Source organism: Cotesia glomerata, linkage group LG10, assembly GCF_020080835.1.
Source record: "Cotesia glomerata isolate CgM1 linkage group LG10, MPM_Cglom_v2.3, whole genome shotgun sequence".
NCBI classification, from domain to species: Eukaryota; Metazoa; Arthropoda; class Insecta; order Hymenoptera; family Braconidae; genus Cotesia; species Cotesia glomerata.
Window position 1 is genome coordinate 2,000,412 of NC_058167.1, and position 26,953 is coordinate 2,027,364.

The window sequence follows — 26,953 nt, forward strand, 5'->3', positions numbered from 1 at the left end:
ACTTTTAAACGGCTCTATCGATCAACTTCAAAAACTTATCAGCTCTTAACCTTGAAAAACCACGTCGATCGCCGCTAATCCGGTCGAAATTGGTTGATTCGTTCGAGAGATATCGTGAAGGAAAGAAAACCGAAAAAAGAGTTTTTTCGAAATTACTCCGAAATTTCTATTTTGATCAATTTAAACTTAACAATTCTTCATGAGGCTCAAAAAACGGCGTTGAATGCCGTTAACAGAAATGAAATTTATTAAAAATGTCCAATTTGACTTGGAATACTTTAATTCTTAGTGGGAAATAAGGACTCAATTTCTTGTGGACTATTTTTTATTTCATCGCCAACGTTTCGTCAGTAATTCCTGACTTCTTTAGGGCTCTACAATGAGGAATACATAAAATTAAATTAACAATATATAAAACGTCAAATAATAAATACAATTCTTATATCTCAGTCAATACATAAACAATAAGAACCCCAATGAAATCTAACCTTTAAAATTATTAATTTTAACAAACATTTTTTAAATACTAACCAAAATTTAAAATTAGTCGACAATTTTCATCAATTCAAATCTTAAAATACCCCAACTGGCAAAACAATACATCCAGAATACAATTTTAAAATTATAAATAAATAATTGCATTGAAAAAACCTTATTGTAAACGTACGTACACACTAGGGTGTTCCAAAAAAAGTCGATAATTTTTTTTTTTGATTGCATGTGAAATTCTTGTTATATATGCTATAAAAAAAATTCTGTAAAAATTTGAGCCCTTAATATTAACTTGAAGAACTCCATCAACGAATTTGAAGATTTATCATTGATTTAACATGGAAAAATGATTTTTTAACCTTCATTTCTCCTGCAAACTATGTAGAACATTATTTTTCGGAAAAACCATCACTGATCCTTCTTCAGTATTAAATTCTGTAAGAAAAGCTCTTAAAGTCCAGTCTCTAACGTTAACCCTCTCGTTTTCATTTGCGTTAAAAAATATAGATTTTTCGAAATTTCATTAAAATTTCCATTTAATGTGTAAAATTTTGATCTCAGACCATAAAATTTGAAAAAATTTTAGTAGATCGTCCAATGTTCCACAAATCTGTGCCAAGAAAATTTTTTGTATTACTTTTGCCTCCAAAATTGTGAGGTTTGCTATGTCATTTCTATACCATTTAAATGTTGAAATGTTTTGATGTTATCAAAACATTAAAATTCATTTTCAAAAAATTGCATTTACATTTTTTTTATAAATGTTTTGTCATAATTTATTTGTTAGAAAAATCATAAAGTGTCTTCTAATTTAAGTATAATTTTTAAATAATAAAAACGTACCTGTTTCAACCTAAAGACTTCTAGATTTCTAATATGATATACACTCCTAATAGTTGAACTATTATAAGGCGGCTGCTCGAAATGTCCAGCGAACAAATTCTAAGCCTTAAAAATTCCAGAAATGCCAGCAATTCTAATTCCGCCGACATTTAGCACCCCTGCGTATCCCATGTAATAAATATTGGGAGCTACCCATCCTCCATAAGGAATTTCTTAGAGATAATTAGAAGCCTCATGATTGCCTCCGATGAATATTGTCAACACTGGAGCGGTTTTTTCTCCTGAATAATATCTAGAGTAAAAACAAAAACATTTATTAAATTTATCATCTTGTGACTAAGATTTTTTCTATTTTAATGATTATTCGCTATAATAATAAATTTTATAAAAAATTTTAAAATCTATCAACCAAATATCACAACATACATCAAAACGCTATATTTACGCTTCAATTCTTTCAATTTTATTATTTTTTTTTCATTTAATATAACAGTTTTTGGCTGTAACATATAATTTACACACAATTTTTGAATTTTTTAAGAATTTTACGAATTACAACAGTTAATAGAAAGAAAAAAAATGTCTTTATCTAAAATTTCTGTAATAAGATGGTTACCCAAAAACGAAAACAATTTTTTCAAATAAAATCTATGTGATAAATGACAAATTTTTATTTTGTAATTTTTTTTATTCGCATTCTAAGTCCAAATCAATATTATCCTATATTAATTGAGATATAACTTAATTAATTTTTAAATTTGAATTCGAATCTTTTTCAGAATTTGCTACTAGCGCCACGGCGAAGTTATTGTGATTCTCAAAACTGGGCTTTGGTTTAGTCTCTGGTGGGATCTAAATTCTGGAAAAGATTCGAATTCAAATTTGAAAATTAATTAAGTTATATCTCAATTGTTATAGGATAATATTGATTTGGACTCAGAATGCGAATAAAAAAAATTAGAAAGACGGTTCACCCTAAAGGCCATCCCTGCAACTTCCCGCTAATTCCATACTTGGGCGCTTAAAATTGTACTTATGACATTTTTGAGATTTTTGAGCTCAAAATATAATTCATGTGATATTTTGAGCTCGCTGAGTTCAAAGAGATAATATTTCTATGCATTTGAGCTCTCCCAGCTCAAAAGTCTGATAGAAGTTTCATAGAACACTATTTTTGGAATTTTCAAACCGCAATAACTTTTGAATGGATTAACCGATTTTCACGCGGTTAATTGGCGGCATTCGACGTAGTTTTATCATCCTCATAAGTTATTTTCAGGTTTTAATTGATCGAACTGAAAATTTCGGAGTAATCCCGAAGAAAAACTTTTCGGTTTTCTTTCGTTCACGATATCTCTCGAACGAAACAACCGATTTCGACCAGCTTTGTGGCGATCGACGTGGTTTTTTATTGCCTAGAGCTGATTAGTTTTTGGAATCGATCGGTGGAGCCGTTTAAAAGTTATCCGAAAAAAACCACATTTGAAAAAAATTTTTTTCTTAGTTTTTTTAAGATTTCTCAACATCTACTGATCTGAATCGGTCCAAATCATACTCAAAATCTAAGTTTGGCTAAGCCCTTTCAAATGGAACCAGCCGCGATAAAATCGAATCAGCCGTTCAAAAGTTATAACCGGTTCACATACTGTCACACACACACATACACACACACTCGCATACACACACACACACTCACACACATACACACACACACACACACACACACACATACATACATACATACATACATACATACAGACTTAGTGACAACCTCGCGGGAGTAGTTAGGAAAGCTTCTTAGGACCTCAAAACGTCGAGATCTGATGAAAACTCGATTTTCGAAAAACGGAGTAAAAACAATAACTTCCCAATTTTTGAAAATCTTCGATTTTCTTAGCGGGAAGTAAAAAATCTTGAAAATGTTCGACCCTAAAGGCCATCCCTGCAACTTCCCGCTAATTCCATAAATAAGCTCTTACAATTGCATTGATGACGTTTTTGAGCTCTTCGAGCTCAAAAACATAATTTATATGTTATTTCGAGCTTTCCGAACTCATAGAGTTAGCTGATCTAAACTTTTGAGCTCTTCGAGCTCAAAAGTCTGATAGCAGTTAAATAAAACAATATTGTTTGAATTTTTAAACTGCAATAATTTCTGAATGAATAAATCGATTTTCACGCGGTTGGCAGTATTCCACGCAGTTTCACAGAATCTATGATATACTTTTAAACACAAACTGATTGAACCAAAAATCTTCGAGAAATTTGAAAAATGCACTTTTTCCGAATTTTTTCGACAACGATAACTCACGAACTAATCAACCGATTTCCATGTTCTTGGTAGTGATCGACATGATTTTTTGGGCTCTAATATTTATTTTATTTCATTAAGAACGATCCAAAAAGAAATGTCGAAGTTATGTGAAAAAAGCACTTTTTTCGAAATTTTTCGTTTTCGATAACTTTTACACGAATCAACCGATTTTGACGGGACTTGTGGCAATCGACGTGGCTTTTAAAACTCAAGAACTGATAAGTTTTTGGAATTGATCGGTGAAGCTGTTTAGAAGTTATTCCAAAAAAACGATTTTTCGAAAATTTTATTTTGGAGATTTCAAAAAATCTAGTGAACCGAATCGATTCAAATTTTGAAGAAATTTAATGGCAATGATACTCTTTGGATCGCCACCTATTTCCACCCAATCGGCCGAGTTGTTCAAAAGTTATAAGAGGTTAACACACACACACACACACACACACACATACACACACACACACACACACACACACACACACGCACACACACACACACACACATACACACACACACACACACACACACACACACACGCACACGAACACATCCATACATACAGACGCACGGACACCATCGCAGAAATAGTCAAGGAAACTTCCTGTGACCTTAAAACGTCGAGATCTGATGAAAACTCGATTTTCTCAAAACGGGGTAAAACCAATAACTTCCCGATTTCAGAAAATTTTCAATTTTCTTAGCGGGAAGTTAAAAATTACAAAACAAAAATTTGTCATTTATCACATAGATTTTATTTGAAACAATTGTTTTCGTTTTTGGGTTATTATCCCTGTTGAAATAATCCCATAGATTCTAATAAAAAATAACTTTATTGGGGTCTAATGTGCTTTTGTCGCTGCAAATCCATATACATATCTTTACAAATTTTCAAAGGAAAAAAACGGAAAGTTGAATGGAATTTATATGTCTCAAGAATTTCTATCTGGATTTTAATGGAATTTGTATGCCTAGAAAATATTCTATCTGGATTTACCAAGATATACTAGAGCAAGTGGGTTCTATTAGAAAATCCAATAACATAGCGTAATGATAAAAAGTGTTTTCTGGTGGTGTCCAGTTTTATGATAACTTTAGTTTAATATGTTTTTATCGGTAAATTAACTTTAAGAGTATCTTACGTCTACTTATATCAATCGGACTATCCCGAGTGGATTTTTATGCCAAGTCAATCGTTATACGACTGGATATACCTAGATGACGTTGAGGGCCTCTATATGAAAAACCAGTATTATATTACAATCACTTTTATGTCTTTTCATCTGTAAAATACAATTAAGACTGTCTTATAACTATGTGATATCAAATGGATTATTCAGATTGGACTTTTATTTCATGTCCAATGTTATGTGTCTGGATATATTTGGATGTATCTGTAGGCCTTTATAGGAATATCCGATTCAAAAATAAGAATATTTTAAAGTATTTTTATCTGTAAATAACAATTAGAAGTACCTTAAAGCTTTATGAGATCGAATGGACTATTCATACTAAATTTTTATTCCAGGTTTAATGTTATATATTTGGATATACCCAAGTGTAGCTGTAGGCTTTTACAGGAATATTCCATACAGTAATATAGATAATTCTATTTTTTTTATCTGCAAATAACTATCAAAAGGACATCAGAGCTACATAAGAAATTATACCTAGGTGTAGTTTTGGACCTCTATATGAAAAATCAGTATTATATTACAATCACTTTTATGTATTTTCATTTGTAAAATACAATTAAGAATGTCTTATAACTAAATGGTATCAAATGGATTATTCAGATTGGACTTTTATTTCAAGTCCAATGTTATGTATCTGGATATACTCAGATGTAGCTATAGACCTGTATAGGAATATCCGATATAAAAATAAGAGTATTTTAATGTATTTTTATTTGTAAATAATAATTAGAATTTCCTTAAAGCTATATGAGATCAAATAGACTATCCATACCAAATTTTTATTCCAGGTTTAATGTTGCATATTTGGATACATCCAGGTGTAGCTGTGGGCCTCTACAAGAACATTCCATACAGTAATACAGATAATTCTATATATTTTTATCTGCAAATAACTATTGAAAGGACTTCAGAGCTATATAAGAAATGGATAAATTCTTTTTCTTTTAAGGCTAATTTCTCTTGAAGGACAGATTGGATAGAATTATCGCCACTTTCCGTTTTTTTTTTCACGGTTATTTTTGATCATATCCACATCACTTTCTTCAGTGCCAGAAACTAGTTTCGAAACTGGAGGAAATTTGGTACGCTGACTATCTATAGTCTGTTGAAGTTTTTCTTCAGTTTCTGAAAAACAAGACAGGGACAAAAACTGATTAAAAACTATTTCTTTTTTAGAGTTTTCTTTAAAAAAACAAAAAATAACCAATCGATATCTGATAATTTACATTTTGGCAGAAGATAAATTTTCTCCGCTCAAAAATCGATAGAAGAAAAAAAATGTTATTGCAATCCCAAAAAAAAATTTAGAGAAAAATTAAACATACAACAACTGATTTTTCTTTTAAAAGTTCGTGCAAGTTTATCTCTGGCAAGGAATAAAAATTTTTAAACGATAAAAATAAAAGATTTCTGAAATTATTCCTTAATATTTTGTGAAAGTATTCAATCATTATAGTTATTTTTTTTCTCATCTATAGAAAATTTTCAAAAAGATAACTTAACCAGCAATGAGAATTACATTGAAAAAATTTGATTACTATTTGGGCTAAACCGAATGTTCAATAAAAACTATAATATAAAAATTAATCCCCACTCGTCCAACTAGCCTGGTCCATCGACTTCAAGCCCATCTGGTCAAACGCCACTAAACACTTTAACAAAGGTAGAGCTAGTGGGGGTCTACTTGCCCTGGTGAAAAAAGAGTTAGAGACTGATATCATTGATGTAAACACAAACTGGATATTCATCAGAACTAAACTTCTTTCACAAAGCTACGTAATAGGTCTTATCTACCTCAAGCCTAATCAAGACCTACATGATATACTAGATGATCTCCAACTAACCTTTGACAAGTGTGAAAACCTCTATGCGAACACGCCAATCATCCTAGGAGGCGACTTCAATGCGAGATTGGGTGAGTATGATGGTGATCTCCCAGCCGAAGCATTGATAGGGTCGAACCTGCTGCCCAAGAGATGCTCACAAGATAAAGTCACCTCCACTCATGGACTTGCACTCCTGAACTATATGTCAAGCAACGGACTCTTCCTACTGAATGGTAGGATGCAAAAAGATGATGAAGGTAAAATGATATTCTACGGACCCCAAGGAGCTAGTGTAATAGACCTGGTCTGGACTAACCACAAAGGCTCACAAATGATTACCACTCTCCAAGTAGGTGACGACTCGCATGGCTCCGATCACTTTCCGATAAGATTAAAAACTACCACGAATATCACCCACTTCCATCCCAGATCCACCAGAAATCAGTCAACATATAAGCTAATTTGGAAACCTGAACTGGCCTATAACTTCACAGACAATCTCTATCACTCCCGTCGTCTACACACATCATTCGAAGACTCTGATGTAGAACACCTCGCATCCAATCTACTCACCGCGATATATAAAGCAGCCGACTCAACTGGGCTCTCAACCCATGTCAAAACCAGAACTGGAACTAGAGCAACCAAGAAGCCTTGGGAAGACTAAGAACTCAAAATGCTGAGAGCAAGGTTAATCAAGCAGCAAAAAATCTGCAGACAATCTGGATTCACCTCCAATAACTTGACTTTACTGCTGAATACCAAAAAGAGTCTGACTAAGGCAAAATAATTGAAAATACAAGAATATCATCGCAACATAAGGAACACCTTAGCTCGTACTTCTAACCCCAGTCAATTCTGGCAACTGGTCAAAGCCCTGAGGAAAACTACCCCTACCCCAAGCACAATCTCACTGACCACCTGGGAAAACTTCTATTCGAAAATCTACCCTCCAAGAAATTCCATCACTTCCGAGTTCAATGACGAACCACATCATTACCTGGACATGGACTTCTCTTACCGAGAGATCAAATATGAAATCCGCAAGAGCAAGAAAAATAAATCTTCTGGTCCCGATTCAGTCCTCAATGAACACATTCAACACCTCCGTCCAGGCTGGCTAGTCTATCTTAAATCACTCCTCAACAAAATTTGGCACTCCGAAGAAATACCTCAATCTTGGCGAACAGCTCACCTGACTTTAATACATAAAAAAGGCCCTAAAGAAGACCCATCAAACTACAGAGGGATTGCGCTGCTGAACAACTTGCTAAAAATTTTAACCAGCATAATTCAAAGAAGAATAAATCACTGGATGGAGGACACAAAAATTGTCCCAGAAGAACAAGCTGGATTCAGATCTGGCTGCAGCTGCCTTGACCAGATCTTTACCATCACAACAGCACTCCAATCCAAAATCAGACTCGAGGGTAATGCCGTTTATTGCATTTTCATAGACTTCAGGAGAGCTTTTGACTCAGTACCACATATTCTACTCTGGAACAAACTTTTTAAACTTGGAGTCAGTGGCAAAACAATCCGGACAATTAAAGCAATCTATGATGAGGCTAAAATACAACTAAGAGTAGACGGAAGTCTCTCCAAGAAGTTTGATGTCACCGAGGGAGTATTACACGGGGACAAACTAAGTCCCACGCTGTTAATTTTGTACATCGCAGACTTACTAGAATTCCTCCAATCGAAGGGATTCAGAGGACTTAGTCTAGGAGCCAACACTCTTCACGCCCGTCTTTTCGCAGACGATGCTGTAATTTTTGCCACAACCATCCAAGAGACTAAAAAGATCCTCCTAGCCTTAGAAAAATACTTTGACGAAAATAGACTTACTGTCCACACTGGGAAAACCCAAATTATGGTTACACGAAGAATGCCTTCTTCTACAAAGGTAACCCAATCAAGACAACAACTAACTATAATTACCTGGGTATTAACATGGACAGTGCAACCAAGGGCAATCTAGCTGCACAAACGGCGCTATGTAAAGCGAAAACAGCATCCGGTACGGCATGCTCTATACTAACCAAGGCCAGAGCCGACTCCTGGAACGCCAAAACCCATTTGTTTAATAGCTTGGTACCTCCAACAATTTTATATGGAGCGGAAACTTGGGGCTTAGACCATCTGGAGATAATTGACAAAGCACAAACAGACTTTTTCAAAAGAATTCTACTGTTAGCACCAAATACACCAGGATACATGATCAGGCTGGAAACTGGAATCATCAACCTCTCAGCAACTCTCCTCGTACTAACATGGAAGTAGATAATACGCATCCTCAAGATGGAGGATGATCGATGGCCAAAAATCTGTCTGTTCAATCTCATTAAGCTAGCGAATAACCCAAATCTTAAGACCAAATACAACTGGGCCGAAAAGTTCAACAAAATCATCAAGGAAACTAATATGCTGAACATGTTCGCCAACCTCGACCCCAAGTTTTGGGAAAAATATCTTGCTGACTTTCAAAATGCTGCTGTGGAAAAAGCAAAACGCCAAGACTACGATTGCTACCTACGTTCGACATCCTTGCAATCTCAACTAGTATGGACTAGACAATCCGACACGCCCATGTACCTGAAGATCCGTTGTCCAATCTACCTGGCTCGTATGGTTGCCCAACTGCGACTCGCAAATAAATATAATTGCCGGATCATGTGTCTTGAACATCATCTCCGCTTATACCCCAGGGAATCCTGCAAAATATGTAACTCCAGTGTTGAAACATTTGAACATATATTGGCATACTGTCCTGCCCTTGATGATCTGAGAAACAAATACCTTCACAATATCGTCGTAACCTATCCAATAAACACACGTACGCTGCACACTCTGAATATCTACTCCAAAAAAGAAATGGAAAACCTGGCTCGATTCATCGCTGCAGTTTCTACCAGAAGATCCAATACCTGCTTCTAACCCTCCCTCCCTCCCCCACATACAGCTCTTTTCCCTGTCACATTAAATTCTTCCCAAAAATGAATAAATTGGTACAAATAAATAAATATGTAACTGTGCCTCCCAAATCATAAATTGTAAATGAGATACATTGTTATTATCTTAAAAACAATAAATATACATACATACATACATACATATAAAAATTAATCTAATTTATGTCAATTGAGAAAGAATTTATACGAAAAGTTTGATAAATCCAAAAATGCACGACTCATAATGCTAATATCTTTGTAAAAAACAAGCATAGGAAAACATAAAAAGAAAATTCTCATAAATAGTTGTTTGATTATGTTTTTAATTATTTTAACTTTAAAGATTTTGAGGTGACAGAAGTAATCTCCATTAAATTATTTATAAAATGTTTTAAATATTTTAATTTGGAAAAATCCCGAAAGTATAATTATTAAAATAGTTGTGAGACAAAGGCAAAAAAATTTTGAAACGTAGAGCACAATCTCTGATGTTACGCATTGTGAGTCGTGCTATATCAATATTCATTTACAGAATTTTCAAAAGAATAGAATAATTTTAATCCTGTAATCAGTAAGGGTTTTCACTTAAATTGTTAGGAACATTTTAGCAGAAAGAAAGTATGAATTTTAATCACGCAAAAAAGTCAAAATTTTTCATTTTCATAGTAAAAAATTACAAATTATTATTATTTTAGACATATACGTAAATAGAACCGGACTATAAAAATTGATTGTTTTTGCCTACATTAAATCATGCATACATGTTAATTTTTTAAATATTATAATTTTATTAAAGCATTATTAATTACGCTAGCTACGGAATAATAATTTTATAATGAAACCTAATGGACTCTGATATTATAATCGATACATCAAATAAAATACTTTCCAATCCCAGAACTACTTCAGTTTTCTAATAGCAGTTTATTGAAAAAATACTATAGAAAATTAGGATCACATTCTTTAGCGCAAAAATGCAGCCAGGATATGTTTGAATGGTAGAGTAACGGATTTAAAACTACTAGGTCATTTACGAAAATAAAACGTGATGTTGATAATAGATTATTATTGATTAATCATAAATCATAAACGTGTAATAATTCTTCTAGGAAGTATCTTTGAATTTTTTATAGGAAAGCCTCTCAATATAGTAATATTTTTAAAACTTTGTTAATTATCATACACCAAAAACAAAGTGTAAATTTTTTAATAAAAGCTTATAGATTATAATATAGTAGTTGGTACTCCATACAGAATATCTTACGATTCCATAATCTGTTAAGGTTCCATACAAACAATTATTGAAAATATTTTATGCAAAAAAAAAACAATAAAATTAGCAGCGCCAAAAATTAAGCTGTTCTTATTTTCTCAAAATAAAATTTACGAATTCAAATTTATTGGGACACTAACGCAAATAAAATAAATAATTAAAGTTAATTATTGTTAATAACGAACTAATAAATAGATATTCTTGCTATAAAAAATTTATATCTACAGGTTTTAGGAAGTCTAAATTTAATTATATTTTTTAAATTTTGTTAATTATCATTCGCCAGTAACAAAACAAACATTTTTTATTGAAACCTAATGGATTCTAATGTTATAAGTGGCATTCCGTACAAAAGATCTTAGAATTCCATAACAAATTTACGAATTTAATTCTACTGTATAAACTACGTCTAATTTTGAAACAATTGTTGATTAAAACGTTATTACTTCATCAACATCTAACTATTTTACATAGTCTTGTTCAGTTATAATTAATAAAAAATCGCAACTCTCATTGTATTTTACATCTATGCTTCCGCCAAAAAAAGCATTGTAGAGCAAAGGGTTAAATATTTTGGTGACAAGTTAATTTACTTTCACCTAAATACACAATTATTGAAGCTAGATACTAACGTTATCGCAGAGAAAAAAAATGTACTTTTGCGATAATACAAGTTTTAAGGAGCAACAAACTAAAATGTTTCAAGATAAAACAATTTCGGTATACATAAAGAAATATTAATTGTGATCCTAAAAAAAAGTACAGAAAAAAATTAAACTAATACCAGTTGATAAGTTGTTTGACTTCAAATTTAAGCTCTTTACAAATCTCATGGATGTTTATTTCTAACAAAAAAGATAAAAAATTTTGAACGATAAACTTAAATAAAGAATTTTCCATAAATTTCATAAATAGATAATTGGTGTTTCGAAAAATTTTGATCTATTAATTATAGACAGTCTGAGTAAAATTTAATTTAGGAAATTTTAATTATTAATTATCATGAGTCAGTAAAAAAAGAAAAATTTTTTATTGGAACCTAATGGATTCTAATGTTGTAATTGGCGCTCCATACAGAATATCGTTCAATCACGTTCATGAACTACAAAGGGTTTTTATATTAATAATCAGACATATTCTTAAAAAAAAATAGTGTAGAATTTAAGAGTGTAAAAAATAGGAATTTTTCGATTCTTGGGGAGAAAAAAACATTTATTTTTTAGTTATTAAAGACACAAACGATAATAAAAACCAATTTCATAAAAATTAATTAAAGTTGAATAAATGAATTTTTCAATATAAGACAATATATCAAAAAAAATTCTATCAACTTTTTACAGCCAGCCTCAGTACAATAATATTATTTAAGCTTTGTTAATATTCAGACGCTGGTAACACAATATAATTTTTTATTGGAAGCTAATAGATTCTAATGTTGTGAGTGGCGCTCCATACAGAATATCGTTCAATCGCGTTCATGAACTACAAAGGGTTTTTATATCAATAATCAGACATATTCTAACAAAAAAATAGTGTAGAATTTAAAAGTGTAAAAAATAGGAATTTTTCAATTCTTGAGGAGAAAAAAACATTTGTTTTTTAATTATTAAAGACACAAACGAAAATAAAAACCAATTTTATAAAAATTAATTAAAGTTGAATAAATGAATTTTTCAATATAAGACAATATATAAAAAAAAATTCTATCAACTTTTTACAGCCAGCCCCAGTAAAATAATATTATTTATGCTTTGTTAACAATTAATTAATATCCACACCCCACACACAAAAAACGAATTTCTTGCGCCAAGAAAATTTTAATGAAAACGAAAATTATTTTGGAGCAAGAAAAAATTTTTTTGACCAAAGAAACTTTGACTTCATTCAAGAAATTTTCAACTTTCCTCAATATTTTCTTGAGCCAAGAAAATTTACTCTCCAGTCAAGAATTTTTTTTTTTCAGTGCAGTAACACAATGAAAGTTTTTATTGTAACCTATCGGATTCTAATGTTGTAATTGGCACTCCATGCAAAATACTTTAGAATCCCATAATCTACTAAGGTTTTAATATCGATTGTTGGAAATATTTTGCTAAAAAATTAAGAAATTTTGATTTAAAAAACACCAAGATAAAAGTAGATTTCAGTTTTTCAATAAAAGAAATTAGTAATTTTCTTTTACAAGGACATTTACGCAAACACAATGGATTTATGAAATTAATTTTGATCTTGTTAACAAAGAAAGTGGGATTTTATATTATAATTATAAATGTACTTACAGTTTTCTTTACATCGTTCTGACAAATAAAATTTTTTTACGTCTCCTTCTGCTGTTACCACGGAATTTATTTTTTGAAACAAAATTTGACACACAATCACTGACTTCTTACAAAAGCTCTTATACGCACAACTCTTAGCGAACAACTGACTAATAGTCCAAGGCCTGGACTCTGGACTCCAGGCTAAGCTAGATCGTGAATAGAGTAACCCCCTTCCCCACTACCACGTGGCTGCAGTGCCTTCGTTTTGGCGAGTAAATATATTTTTTACACATACGACTTTTTCTCTTTTCTTCTCGAGCGTTTACTTGCAATTTACTCACTAGATAACAATACTAAAGTTAGCCAACGTTTTTAATTTTTTTTTTTTTCACTTATTAAATATATTTATAAATATATTTGGAACCGAAAAATATTTTTTAAAAATTGCACTTAAAGTTATTCAAGTTTTTTACAAATGAAATTTTTTTTTCTTATTTTTTTGTAATAATTTTTTCAATAAAAAAAAAATTAGGAAAACGGTCGACCCTAAAGGCCATCCCTGCAACTTCCCGCTAATTCCATACATGCTCAAAATATAATTTTCGTGTCATTTTAAACTCTCCGAGCTCAAAAGTCTGATAGAAGTTTAATAAAACAGCATTTTTTGGATTTTCAAACTGTAATAAATTTTGAACGAATAAACCGATTTTTACGCGGTTGACGGCATTCGACGCACTTTTTGAAGCCTCATGAAGAATCTTTAAGTTTAAATTGATCGAGTCAGGAATTTCGAAGTAATTCCGAAAAAACACTTTTTTCGGTTTTCTTTCGACAACGATAACTCACGAACAAATCAACCAATTTTGACCATGCTTGCAGTGATCGACGTGGTTTTTTTTCTATCTTAAGAGCTGATTCGATTTTGGAATTGATCGGTAGAACCGTTTAAAAGTTATTAAAAAAAAACCGCATTTCAAAAAATTTTTTTTTGTAATTATTTTTTAAATTTCTCAAAATCTACCAGTTCAAATCGGTCCAAAGTATTTCAAAAATCTAAGTTTGTTCAAGCTCTTTCGAATGGCGCCAACTGCGATCAAATCGGTCAAGTCATTCAAAAGTTATGAGAGATTCACACACACACACACACACACACACACACACACACACACACACACACACACACACACACACACACACACTCGGGGCAGAAGAGATACTGCTACCGGGCGCGTCTCCCCGAGCGGATTGGAGAACGCTCGCTGTCCTTGGATGACACTTAATCTCTTAGTTGATGAGGTACAGCGGGTAGGAGCCAAGCAAAATAACCAAACAAAATACGCTCCCGTGGACAAAACTCCCCTTTAATGGGTTGGTCGCACTAACTGACCTAACAAGACGATCGTTCCCTGCTGTGACCCACTGGGAGTGACCGGAACCTCGTGTCGTAGTTTCCGACGATGCAGGCCACGGCTGATGTGAGCTTGCTCTGCCGAGGTGTAAGTTGCAGCAGTGGATCAGGAGCCAGCCACTTCGGGCCTTGATCAGGAAGTACGCAGTGAGTGTTAGAGATCGGAATCTTCACCGCTCCGAGCGAGTCTAGTCCGTCCGTGTATTCCGGGACTGGCTAAGTGTCGGCTAGGCCTCAGGGAACTGGGGTAGGAGTACTATCTCCGAGGGTACACCCGTTCCTAGTTATGACAACCCGCTCCACTCCGTACGATGCGCTGGTGAATTTAAAAGTATGAGTAAAATTCAGGAAAACAACAATAGTGAAAACGGGCCTCATGCCCAACAAGCAGCGATTGAAGCAAGCGCTGAAATGAAGCGGTCGCAAGCGTTTGAACGCCTTGAAAAGCTGACCAGTGAGCTAAATGACTTCATCCAATCTAAGGTCAATATCCACAAGGAGATTAAGACCAAGACGACCAGCGTAGCCAATGCCCTCCAGAGATTCAAGAAACTTGATGAAGAATGGTGTTTAACAGTACGACGCACTTCTCGCACTACACCGGAGAGAAGCATTCAAGCAACTATCGTGAATGAAGAAGCAATGGACACTGGAGCCGAAGGTGACGGTGAATCAGTCGCGGAAGACAGAATCAGAACTAGCAGCAAGTCAACTAAGAGAAAAGATCGATCTTTTCCCGACCCAACGATCTGCCAAGTTGTGTAGAAAAAGGACCTGAAACCAAGCCCTCCGAAAAACACGGCAGTGCAGAACGCCGGAAAAAAAGAGGTGACTGAATGGCAGAAGGTCCAATCCAAGAAGGAGAAGAAGGAGCAAGCGAGAGAGCGGTTACCAAAACAACCGGTGAACAAATCTCGGCCGGAGCCTAAGCGGGAAAAACCGCGAAAATTCACCAAACCAGATGCCTTAATTATTCGACCCGTTGAGAAGGCAAAATATGCCGAGATACTGCGTCGGATTTAAAAAGATGTCCCACCAGATCAGACCCGTGACGTCGTTGACAAGGTTCAAAAGACGAATGATGGGAATATGCTCATTACGCTTTCTAGAAAGACCGCAGACAAAGGACAAGCTTTGCTGAAGACCATCAAGAGCATCCTTAAAGAAGAAGCGCAAGTCATCTGTAAAGGCCCAGAGGAACAGCTTGAAATCCGGGACATTGACGACGAAACAACTAAAGACGATGTCCGGAAGGCCTTACAAGAGGCAGCTGGAAATGACTATGAAATACCTGAAGATGTCATTAAAATTCGTCCGGCCTACAGAGGTACTCAAACTGCTTCGGTACGATTGCCAGCAGCAATAGTGCAGAAGATACTTGGAAAGACAGGCAAAATAAGGATTGGCTGGGTAAATTGCCGTGTCAGAGCAATTAAGACACCATTACGATGCTATAAGTGCTGGCACTTTGGGCACACTACTGCCCAATGTAAAAGCGAAGTCGACCGATCTGGGCTTTGCATCAAATGTGGGCAAACAGGTCATCAAGCTGCTCAATGCCAAAATAAAGTGAAATGTGCGTTATGTGCGGAAAAACCTGGCTCTCAGGACACTGCTCACCGGTCTGGTTCTGGCCGATGTCCAGTCTTCAAGAAGCACTCCAGAAGCTGACAAATAAACGAACATGAGGATACTGCAGCTTAACATCAATCACTGCGAAGCTGCGCATGACCTGCTTATGCAGACAGTACGGGAATTAAAGCTCGACGTTGTGCTTTTATCGGAGCCATATAAACATTTAGCTGGACAACCTTGGGAGACGGATATCACCACGAAAGCTGTGATCTGGGCTTGTGGTAAGCTCCCTTTCCAGAGTGTAGCTACCAATGGCAGCGCTGGCTTTGTAGCAGCATCAGTAGATGGCATCCGTTTATACAGCTGCTACGCACCACCTAGCCTCTCAATTGCTGAGTTTACTGACTTCTTGGATCGACTGACCGAGGACGCGAAGCAACATCATCCAGTGGCGATAGCCGGGGACTTTAACGCCTGGGCAGTGGACTGGGGCAGTAAGCAGACTAATGCACGAGGAAGAGAGCTGCTAGAAGCTCTTTCTACACTAGACGTAGTCTTGCTCAACAGTGGTGACACGCCGACCTACACCAAAGGTGACGCAAGCTCGATTGTAGACGTCACTTTTGTCAGTACCAGCCTTGCTAAAGGTAACACTAACTGGAAGGTACTGGACATCTACACTGCCAGTGACCATCATGCGATACTCTGGGAAACGTCAAACGACCAGAACCTCCGGGGGCCTATCAAGCAATTTAACACCGTCGGTTGGAAGGTGAAATCTCTTGACCCAGAAGTATTGCTAACAGCCCTCGATAGTGATCCGATAGAGACTGGATGTGCAGAAGAACATACTAAGGCTCTGATGATGCGAGTAACACAAGCTTGTGATGCCAGTATGCCTCGCAAACGTGTTATAAATTCAAGACCTGCGGTACACTGGTGGAATGATCATATCAGCAACCTCCGTAAAGAGTGTCATCGAAAGAGAAGAATATCACAGCGTGGCTATCAACGACCTTACTCTGCAGTGCTGATCGCAGAATACAAAAAAGCTCGTCGTGAACTTAATAAGGCCATAAAAGAGAGCAAAAGAAGATGCTGGAAAGAGCTCATATACGAGGTCGACAAAGACGTGTGGGGTCGGCCGTATAAGGTGGTCATGACGCACCTGAAGAAACAACAAATGCCGTCACCTACGTGTCCCCAACTCCTTCAGAAAATCGTCACTGCGCTGTTTCCACAGCAACACAGTCTCAATTATCAGTCAACGCAAGATGAACTGGACGACATTCCACCTGTCACTGAAGAAGAATTGTTGGAGGCCTGTAATCGGGTAGGAAATAATAAAGCGCCGGGATTGGACGGAATCCCTAATATAGCCTTGAAAACCATCATAAAGGCAGCACCAACATTATTTCTAGACGCTTACAACGCATGCCTCAAGGAGGGAACTTTTCCTCGTAAGTGGAAACAGCAACGGTTAGTACTTTTACCTAAAGGAAAGAAACCGCCAGAAGAACCGTCATCTTACCGACCACTCTGCATGCTAGATACGGCGGGTAAGATATTTGAGCGTATCATCCATCAGCGAATAGATGCAGTAGTCGACCCACTCTTGGCAGACAACCAGTATGGATTCCGGAAAGGACGATCAACCCTGGACGCGATCAACCTGGTTGTTAATACGGCCAAAGAGGCAATCGCAGGAACTAGATGGAAGGGTGGAACGAAGAAGTACTGCCTGGTGGCTGCCTTGGACATCAAAAATGCTTTCAATTCCGCTAATTGGGACTGCATCATGCAAGCTCTCGACGAGAAGAACGTGCCAACATATCTTCGCAGACTAGTGATTAGCTATTTTACAGATAGAGTGCTGAAATACGATACAAAGAATGGTCCAAAAGAGTATGATATAACCGGTGGTGTGCCACAGGGCTCTGTTCTTGGTCCACTTCTGTGGAATATCATGTATGACGGGCTCCTGAGACTGAAGCTTCCAAGATGTGTCAAACTGGTAGCGTATGCGGATGATGTTGCCGCAGTGATCGTCGCCAAACACCTCGACGAGATTCAACATCTGTTTGACATCACTTTTGAGAAGATCAACCAGTGGATGGATACAGTGAACCTACAACTGGCCAAGCAGAAGACCGAAGCAGTGCTTATTACCAGCCGAAAAGAAGTTGAAGAATTAAGATTAATGTCGGTGACCGAGAAATCACATCACAACCATTTATCCGTTATCTGGGAGTGATGCTGGATGCACGACTCAACTTCAAACAGCAGGTGGAACATGTCAGTGCCAAAGCGTCAGTAGTGAGGGCTAGTCTCGCACGGCTGATGCCTAACATCGGAGGCCCAATGCAGAGCAGGAGGCTACTATTGTCATCAGTAGTCACATCAGTGCTCACTTACGGAATATCCATTTGGGCTGATGCACTGGAAACCCAAGAATCATGGAAAAAAGCTGGACCAATATACCGACTGAGTGCCCTACGAGTAGCTAGTGCCTTCCGCACTATATCAGAAGAAGCAGTGTGCGTCATTGCTAGAACCCTACCTCTTAGAGTTCTAGCAGAGGAAAGACGGGCCCTTTACCAACGAAAAAGGTCAACTGCACTGAGCCCGGAAGAACTTAGAATTGAAGAACGGCAGAAGAGCATAGGCCGATGGCAACTACAATGGGATGCTGCAGAGAAGGGTAGGTGGACGCACCGCCTCATACCTCGGATCGACATTTGGCTTAACCGGAATCACGGCGAGGTTAATTACTATCTTACGCAGATGTTGTCGGGACACAGGTGTTTTCGAGAGTATCTACACCGCTTTAAGCACGATGACTCTTCGAAGTGCCCGTCCTGCCCAGGAGTTGCTGAAGATGCGGAGCACGTCTTCTTTGTATGTCCTCGTTTCGATCCACAGCGTGAAGAGTTGGAGAGGATCCTGAACCAGAGAATGCAACCAGATTCACTAGTGGAAGCAATGTTGTCATCAGAAGCTGCCTGGAACGCTACCAACACGTTTGCAACAGAAGTCCTTGAAGACTTGCGTTCCACCGAAAGAAAAAGAGCAAATAGCAGAAGATAGAAGGAAGATAGTTAACACTTTAGCCACCAGAAGGAAGAGCAGTAGCTAGATCCTCCCTTCACGAAGTAATGCCTGACGGCGGTTTTCATGAGGGATTAGAGGAAAGAAGGAAAAGGGGTTTAGGGTTTAGTGGGTAGGGGCGTTAGTGTCGAGTTAGTATGACGCTGCGTCGAGTCGCCACATATCCAGGCCAAACAGCTATGCCTAGAATCCGTAAAAAGGATTCCCCCCCCTACAAAAAAAAAAAAAAAAAAAAACACACACACACACACACACACACACACACACACACACACACCCACACAAGAGGCAGACAATCGAGTAGGGAATAATAAGGCGCTGGGATTGGACGTAATCCCTTATATTGCCCTGAAATCAATCCTTAGGGCAGCACCGACATTATTCCTGGACGTTTACGATACATGCCTGAAGGAAGGGAATTTTCCCCAGAAGTGGAAACAGCAACGGCTAGTGCTACTTCCGAAGGAGAAAAATCCGCCGGAAGAACCGTCATCCTACCGACCACTCTGCATGTTAGACACGGCCGGCAATATATTCAAGCGCATAATTTATCAGAGAATAGAGACTGTAGTCGATTCACTCCTGGCAGAGAACCAGTTTGGTTTCTGAAAAGGACGCTCAACTCTGGATGCGATCAAATTGGTTGTTGATACAGCCAAGGATGCAATCACCGGAACGAGATGGGAGGGTGGAAAGAAAAAATACTGCTTGGTGGCTGCTTTGGACATCAAGAATGCCTTCAACTCCGCTAACTGGGACTGCGTTATGCGGGCTCTAAAAGAAAAAAACGTACTAGGATACCTTCGCTGAATGGTACCGAGCTACTTCACGAATAGGGTTCTGAAATATGACACGAAGAACGGTACGGAAGAGTACGAAATCACCGGAGGAGTGCCACAGGGATCAGTCTTAGGTCCTCTGCTATGGAATATCATGTATGATGGTCTCCTGAGAATAGCATTGCCTACGGAAGTCAAACTTGTAGCATATGCGGATGACGTAGCTGTCGTGATCATCGCAAAGCACATCGAAGAGATAGAAATGGCATTTGATATTACATTCAGATGAGTCAATTTTCGGATGGACATGGTGAACTTGCAACTAGCCAAGCATAAAACCGAGGCAGTGCTCATCACCAGTAGAAAAACTATCAAGTTGAGAGTCGGAGAACAAGAAATCACATCACAACCATTTATCCGTTATCTGGGAGTGATGCTGGATGCCCGACTTAACTTCAAGCAGCAGGTGGAACACGTCAGAGCCAAAGCGTCAGTAGTGAGAGCTAGTCTCGCACGGCTGATGCCTAACATCGGAGGCCCAATGCAGAGCAGGAGGCTACTATTGTCATCAGTAGTCACATCAGTGCTCACTTACGGAATATCCATTTGGGCTGATGCACTGGAAACCCAAGAATCATGGAGAAAAGCTGGACCAGTAAATCGACTGAGTGCCCTACGAGTAGCTAGTGCCTTCCGCACTATATCAGAAGCAGCAGTGTGCGTCATTGCCGGAACCCTACCTCTTAGAGTTCTAGCAGAGGAAAGACGAGCCCTTTACCAACGAAAAATATCAACTGCACTGAGCCCTGAAGTACTTAGAATTGAAGAACGGCAGAAGAGCATAGGCCGATGGCAACTACAATGGGATGCTGCAGAGAAGGGTAGGTGGACGCACCGCCTCATACCTCGGATCGACATTTGGCTTAACCGGAATCACGGCGAGGTTAATTACTATCTTACGCAGATGTTGTCGGGACACAGGTGTTTTCGAGAGTATCTACACCGCTTTAAGCACGATGACTCTTCGAAGTGCCCGTCCTGCCCAGGAGTTGCTGAAGATGCGGAGCACGTCTTCTTTGTATGTCCTCGTTTCGATCCACAGCGTGAAGAGTTGGAGAGGATCCTGAACCAGAGAATGCAACCAGATTCACTAGTGGAAGCAATGTTGTCATCAGAAGCTGCCTGGAACGCTACCAACACGTTTGCAACAGAAGTCCTCAAAGACTTGCGTTCCACCGAAAGAAGAAGAGCAAATATCAGAAGATAGAAGAAAGGTAGTTATCACCTTAGTCACCAGAAGGAAGAGAAGTAGCTAGTTCCTCCCCTGACGAAGTAATGCCTGACGGCGGTTCCCATGAGGGATTAGAGGAAATAAGAAAAGGGGTTTAGGGTTTAGTGAGTAGGGGCGTTAGCGTCGAGTTTTAGTATGACGCTGCGTCAAGTCTACACATATCCAGGCGAAACAGCTATGCCTAGAATCCGCAAAAAGGATTCCCCCCTCTAAAAAAAAAAAAAAAAAAAAAAATACACACATACACACACACACACATACATACATACAGATATACTGACGTCATCGCGAAAACATTCAGGGAAGCTTTCTAGGACCTCAAAACGTCAAGATCTGTTGAGAACTCGATTTTCGAAAAACGGGGTAAAACCAATAACTTCCTGATTTTTGAAAATTTTCAATTTTCTTAGCGAGAAGTTAAAAATTGAGCCAAAACTTTAATGGTGCTCGTCTTTTTTGACGATTTTCAATAATTCAAAATTTGATAAGCTTGGCATTTTTCATAATTTTTCTTCAAATTATTTCTTTTCAATAGGCCCAAGTGTCCCCCTTCAAACCAACGAGAGGCCAATCTTTTATCTACAATAGTGTTCGAGATATTACAATAACAGAGTTGAAAAACTGGAAAAATCGCGAAATTTTGAATTTGCATATCTTTTGAAAAAATTTTTTTATTTTTTTTCCTTTAGCAGAACTTCGTTATATGATAAAAAATAACTTCTAACCAAAATTCATCCAAATCAATAGAGGTTGATTCCAACTATTGGTCGATTTGACATGGAATGACTCATATAAAAAAATTCAACCGGATCAAAAAATATGATTTTTAAAATTAGGTGATTTGGCATGAAATGACCCATATACATTTTTTATTGTCGACCACTATATACATTTTAAAACAATAATTTATATAAGGTAAAAGACCCAGTTATTGACACTTTCAATTTTATTTTAATTAAAAAACAAAAGTCGATTCCTATAAATTGATAAATATAATTTGTGAATTATAAATTTTCAGATTATTTGTTTTTTTCAAAACTTTTTATTTTTTCAATGGAATTGAAATTGCAAGTGTCAAACAACTAGAACAGTATCAATCACTGGGTCTTTTACTTTACTATCATACTAATTTCTGTTAATTTTTTTGTTATATTTTTTTTAATAAAAAAAAAATTAGGAAAACAGTTGACCTGATGGCCATCCCTGCAACTTCCAGCTAATTCCACACCTGGGCGCTTAAAATTGCACTTATGATGTTTTTGAGCTCTTCGAGTTCAAAAATACGATTTATGTGTTATTTTGAGCTCTCCAAGCTCAAAGAGATTGCCTTTCTATTCATTTGAGCTCCTTGAACTTAAAAGTCTAATAGATGTTTGATAAAACACTATTTTTTGAATTTTCAAACCGCAATGACTTTTGAATTTATGAACTGATTTCCATGTAATTTGCGGCATTCGACGCAGTTTTTTCAGCCTCATTAATAATCTTTAAGTTTCAATTGATTGAACTAGGAATATCGGAGTAATTTAAAAAAAACGAAGGAAAGTCAAACTGGCAAATGACGTATTGACCTTGATCTAATATCGGCCACTGTGAATGAGGTAAATTAAGGAAATCACAAAAACTCAAATTGTTCGAAAAAAGTCATAGACATCTTCGTTATAAAATCACCAATATTTTTAATGCACAATCAATCTAAATTATCAGTAAAAATTTATAAATCCTGTCACATTTTTTTTAAATAAATTGCAAAGTTTTAAGATTAACTCAGATTGTAAATCAAATTTTCTGGTTATTGGAATATTTAACATTAATTTTACATATAATACAGTTAAAATGAGATAGTTCTTGCAATAAACAATTAATTTTTACATAAATAGGGGAGCCTGAGGCACGATGACCCCCTTAAGCCGATTTTTCCTTTTTGTGGCTTTTAACCATCAAATTCATTTATTTGCCATCTGCTTTGAACGAATCAGTCGAAATTTCGCAAAAAATCGAAAAAAAAATTTTTTTTTTCTGGGGCACGACGGCCCCCTCCCCAAAAAATCATATAAAAAAAAATTTTTTTTTATTAAAGCTATTACCATCAAAATCTAGAGACTCTCCTTCCAGAAAACGTCGTCGAGGGAAAATCACGATTCTTACGAGATTTGAGTATCGCCAAGAACTCAGAAAAAAAAATTAACATGAAGCAAAAAAAAAGACCTCAATTAAATAATAAAAAAAAAAAAAAAAAAAAAAAAAAAACATTTTAAATATAAAAATGATGGTTGCCATCGTCTGTATTGCAATGGACTTTCCTTAGAGTCCTCAGAGTCATGAATTCAATGTAAAAATTGTAATAAATGGTCTTATGATTCTTGCGCAGGAATCGGCGAAGATTATTCTGACGAATATGTTTGTGATCATTGCGAATAATCGTATATTCATTAAAGTATCTCGATATGATTTTCTAATCATCAAACATTTATATTTCATGGTTTATTCAGAGTGTAATTTTTGTTAACGTCTTAAAAAATTATTATAAATTTTATTGTTGCTATTAATTAGTTTTAAATAGATAATAATTAAAAATATAATCAATTTCTTTTATTGCACTCAGAGGTTTCAAACCTACATTCGAGAAAAAATACAGAGATGTTATTTAGCAATGAATTGGTAACATTAGTTTACATTGGTTGAAATCACAAGTTGAGTTTTCATATTGAGCTTTTTAAATACGTAATATCTTGAACCAGACTTTTTTTTTATATTTTTATCAAGTCAAAATTAGAAATATGAATTGCGTAGAGTAAGACATCCTTAGAGGAATTCAAATTAAACTTTGAGATTAGGTTTCTGTCTGGTGCAGATAATACCGTGATCAATAATTCATAATATAATTATTACTGTTTTAATTTTAAAAAACTGTGTTTTCAATTTTTCATAAGCTATATAATTCAACTTTTCATTCAATTTTTCAGTTTAATTAAATTCATTCTCATTCATTGACCTGAAAAAGCCTAAAATAATGAATTCTTTGAATTTGATATTTTTTTCTCGAGCGGTTCATTATGCCCCACTTATCAGATTTTGGCCCGAAATATTATAAAAACATCATAGAGGCCATAACTTGACGGAAAATAAAAAAAAAATTTTTACCTAATTTATGAGAGGGGCCGTTATGCCCGAAACCGTCGTGTACCTCTCTCCTCTGTATGATTCAATTTTTTGTTAAATTTTTTAGTTCAATTAAATTTCTTTTAATTCATTTTACCACAAATTTATCATAATTTGAAAAAAACAAAAATTATTTTTCGTTACAATTTTTTTCTCGAGTGAGAAATATTATAAAAACATTAAAGAGGTCATAACTGGAGGGAAATTGAAAAAAAAAAATTTTACCTAATTTTTGAGGGGGGCCGTCATGCCCCAGGTTCCCCTATTAACGATTTTTCGTCAAAATAAAAAAAAAACGAAGAAATTATTTTTAGTTTAACTTTGAGCTTAAATAACTTTTGAGCAAGTAAATTTATCGAAAAAAGTTGAGAGAAAGTTTTTGTAGAAAGTTCAATTTTCTACAAGAATATTTGTTTGCTATTGCCATATATGAATTGGTATAGAAAAAAAAATCGTGTGTGTCAGCTCCGACGCACGACTGGAGTTTACTCCTTACGAACGATTATATCAAGTATATAGATTAGTAAATGATGGGAAATGGAATTAACTATTATATTACTCGAAGCATACATGATAAATTTATTTTCATTAATTATGCAATTAATTCGTCAAAATAGCTAACTCTATTAACTTGTTAATATTTTTAAATCGTAAATTAGTATCGATAGATATAAATAAAAAAATTATGTGTGAACTCCAATAAACTCCAAAAAATTGTTTAAGGAACAATTTTTCTTTTAAAACTCATTATTTGTATCAGAGATTGAAATTTCATAAAAAAATTTTCAATCATCTTATGAACAACGCATTTGTTTATAGCAATTTTTTAAACAATAAAAGGTAAAAATTTAAAAAAGTTATTTCCGTGCAGCTTTTGACAACATAAAAACGGATCATTAATAATTTTTTGAAAAAACTAATTTTTTTGATGAATAATTTAAGTTTTTAATTTTGCAACAACGAAAATTATTAATAAAAAATTAAAAAATGAAAATTTTTTAATTTTTCGAACGGGGATCTATTCTGAAGCCTTCCAAGAATTGCTCCAAGAGAAGAAAAAAATCTCGAATAGTTATAGTTTAACAATTATCACACTTGCAATGTACATGTTCAAGCAGAAAAAAAAATTATTAATTAACAATTGCATAACTAATTGAAAAATTGTGATAGAAATTTTTTCAGGCGGATTATTGTTCATTTATCTATCCAGTAAGCCCCTGATTTTTTTCATTTCTTAAATTTTATATTTAATAAGTTAAAATACTTTTTATTAATCAAGTGTTCAAAGTAGGCATGGCTTACGCAAGCCAGAGTACCCATTTTCGGCCGTATTTTCATCCCTCTGGGAAAATTATTAACCCTTCGTTGGTCGCGTTATGAGCGAATCGCCGCCGAACAACTACTCAACCTATAGAGACTCGCTATAGTGCCAGCGAGAAACTAAAAAAAGCGCGACCAACGAAGGGTTAATATTGGTCCTACAGTTCCGGGAGTCCAGACTTTTTTCTAGGAAATTTCCTCCTCTTTTTGAATTTTTAAAAAATTTTTTAAATCTTTATTAGTTTTCAAGATATTTGTGAAAAACTAAACCCCCTTTTTTCAGTTAATTCTTAATAACCTTTGCAATTTTTGCAAGCGGAACTTCATTTTTTTTCAAAAATCATTAAGATCCCATTTCGAATCGAATGACACCTCAATTATAATTTTCGAAGACTGCAGAAAAAAGTTGACAAAAAAGGTACTGGTTGACTAGACTATAAATTATCACGCAGTATAATGTGTATGCTGGCTACACACAAGTATATATACACACACATACACACACACACACACACACACACACACACACACACACACACACACACACACACACACACACACACACACATACATACATACATACATACAGACACCGTGACAACCTCGCGGGGAGAAGGTTCCTGTGACCTTCAAATGTCGAGATCTGATGAAAACTCGATTTTTGCAAAATGGGGTGAAAACAATAACTTCCCGATTTTTGAAAAACTTCGATTTTCTTAGCGGGAAGTTAAAAATATAAAAATTTTAGATGTCGGCTAACTTAATTTCATCGCTATATACTACAGTATCTAAATGTAAATTATCAAATGTTTATTGAAATCGTTTTTTGTTTCTTAAAAAAAAAGTCTAAGCAAGAAATAGTTTTTAATCAATTTTTGTCATTGACTTATTTTTCAGAAACTGAAGAAAAATTTCTCAAAGCGATTGACAGTCAGCGCGCCAGAGTAATTTATTCAGATATAGAACATTAGTCTTGAAATAAAAATCCAATCTGGATAGTCCACTTAGTATCACATATTTGTTAAACACTCTTGATTGTAATTTGCAAATAAAAGTATACAAAAGGAATCTTGATGTAAGACTGGATATTTGTATAGAGGCACATATAATAGCTAAGCCTGGGTATATCCATTTACATAACATTAGACCTGACCTAA

The 26,953-nt window shown here is 35.6% G+C and overlaps 1 protein-coding gene and 1 long non-coding RNA gene across 11 annotated transcripts in view; one reads left to right on the forward strand and one right to left on the reverse strand.

Moving 5' to 3' along the window:
* The window catches only part of LOC123273081 (phosphatidylinositol 4-phosphate 5-kinase type-1 alpha), a 242,380-nt gene that overhangs the window by 130,747 nt on the left and 84,680 nt on the right, over positions 1–26,953 (forward strand). The gene's annotated exons all lie outside the window — the stretch shown is intronic.
* LOC123273086 lies at positions 267–13,315 on the reverse strand. Its single transcript, XR_006511248.1, has 4 exons — positions 13,172–13,315; positions 5,615–5,967; positions 1,336–1,627; positions 267–1,102 (listed from the first exon to the last, which is right to left on the reverse strand). It is a non-coding gene; the product is annotated as an uncharacterized LOC123273086 (long non-coding RNA).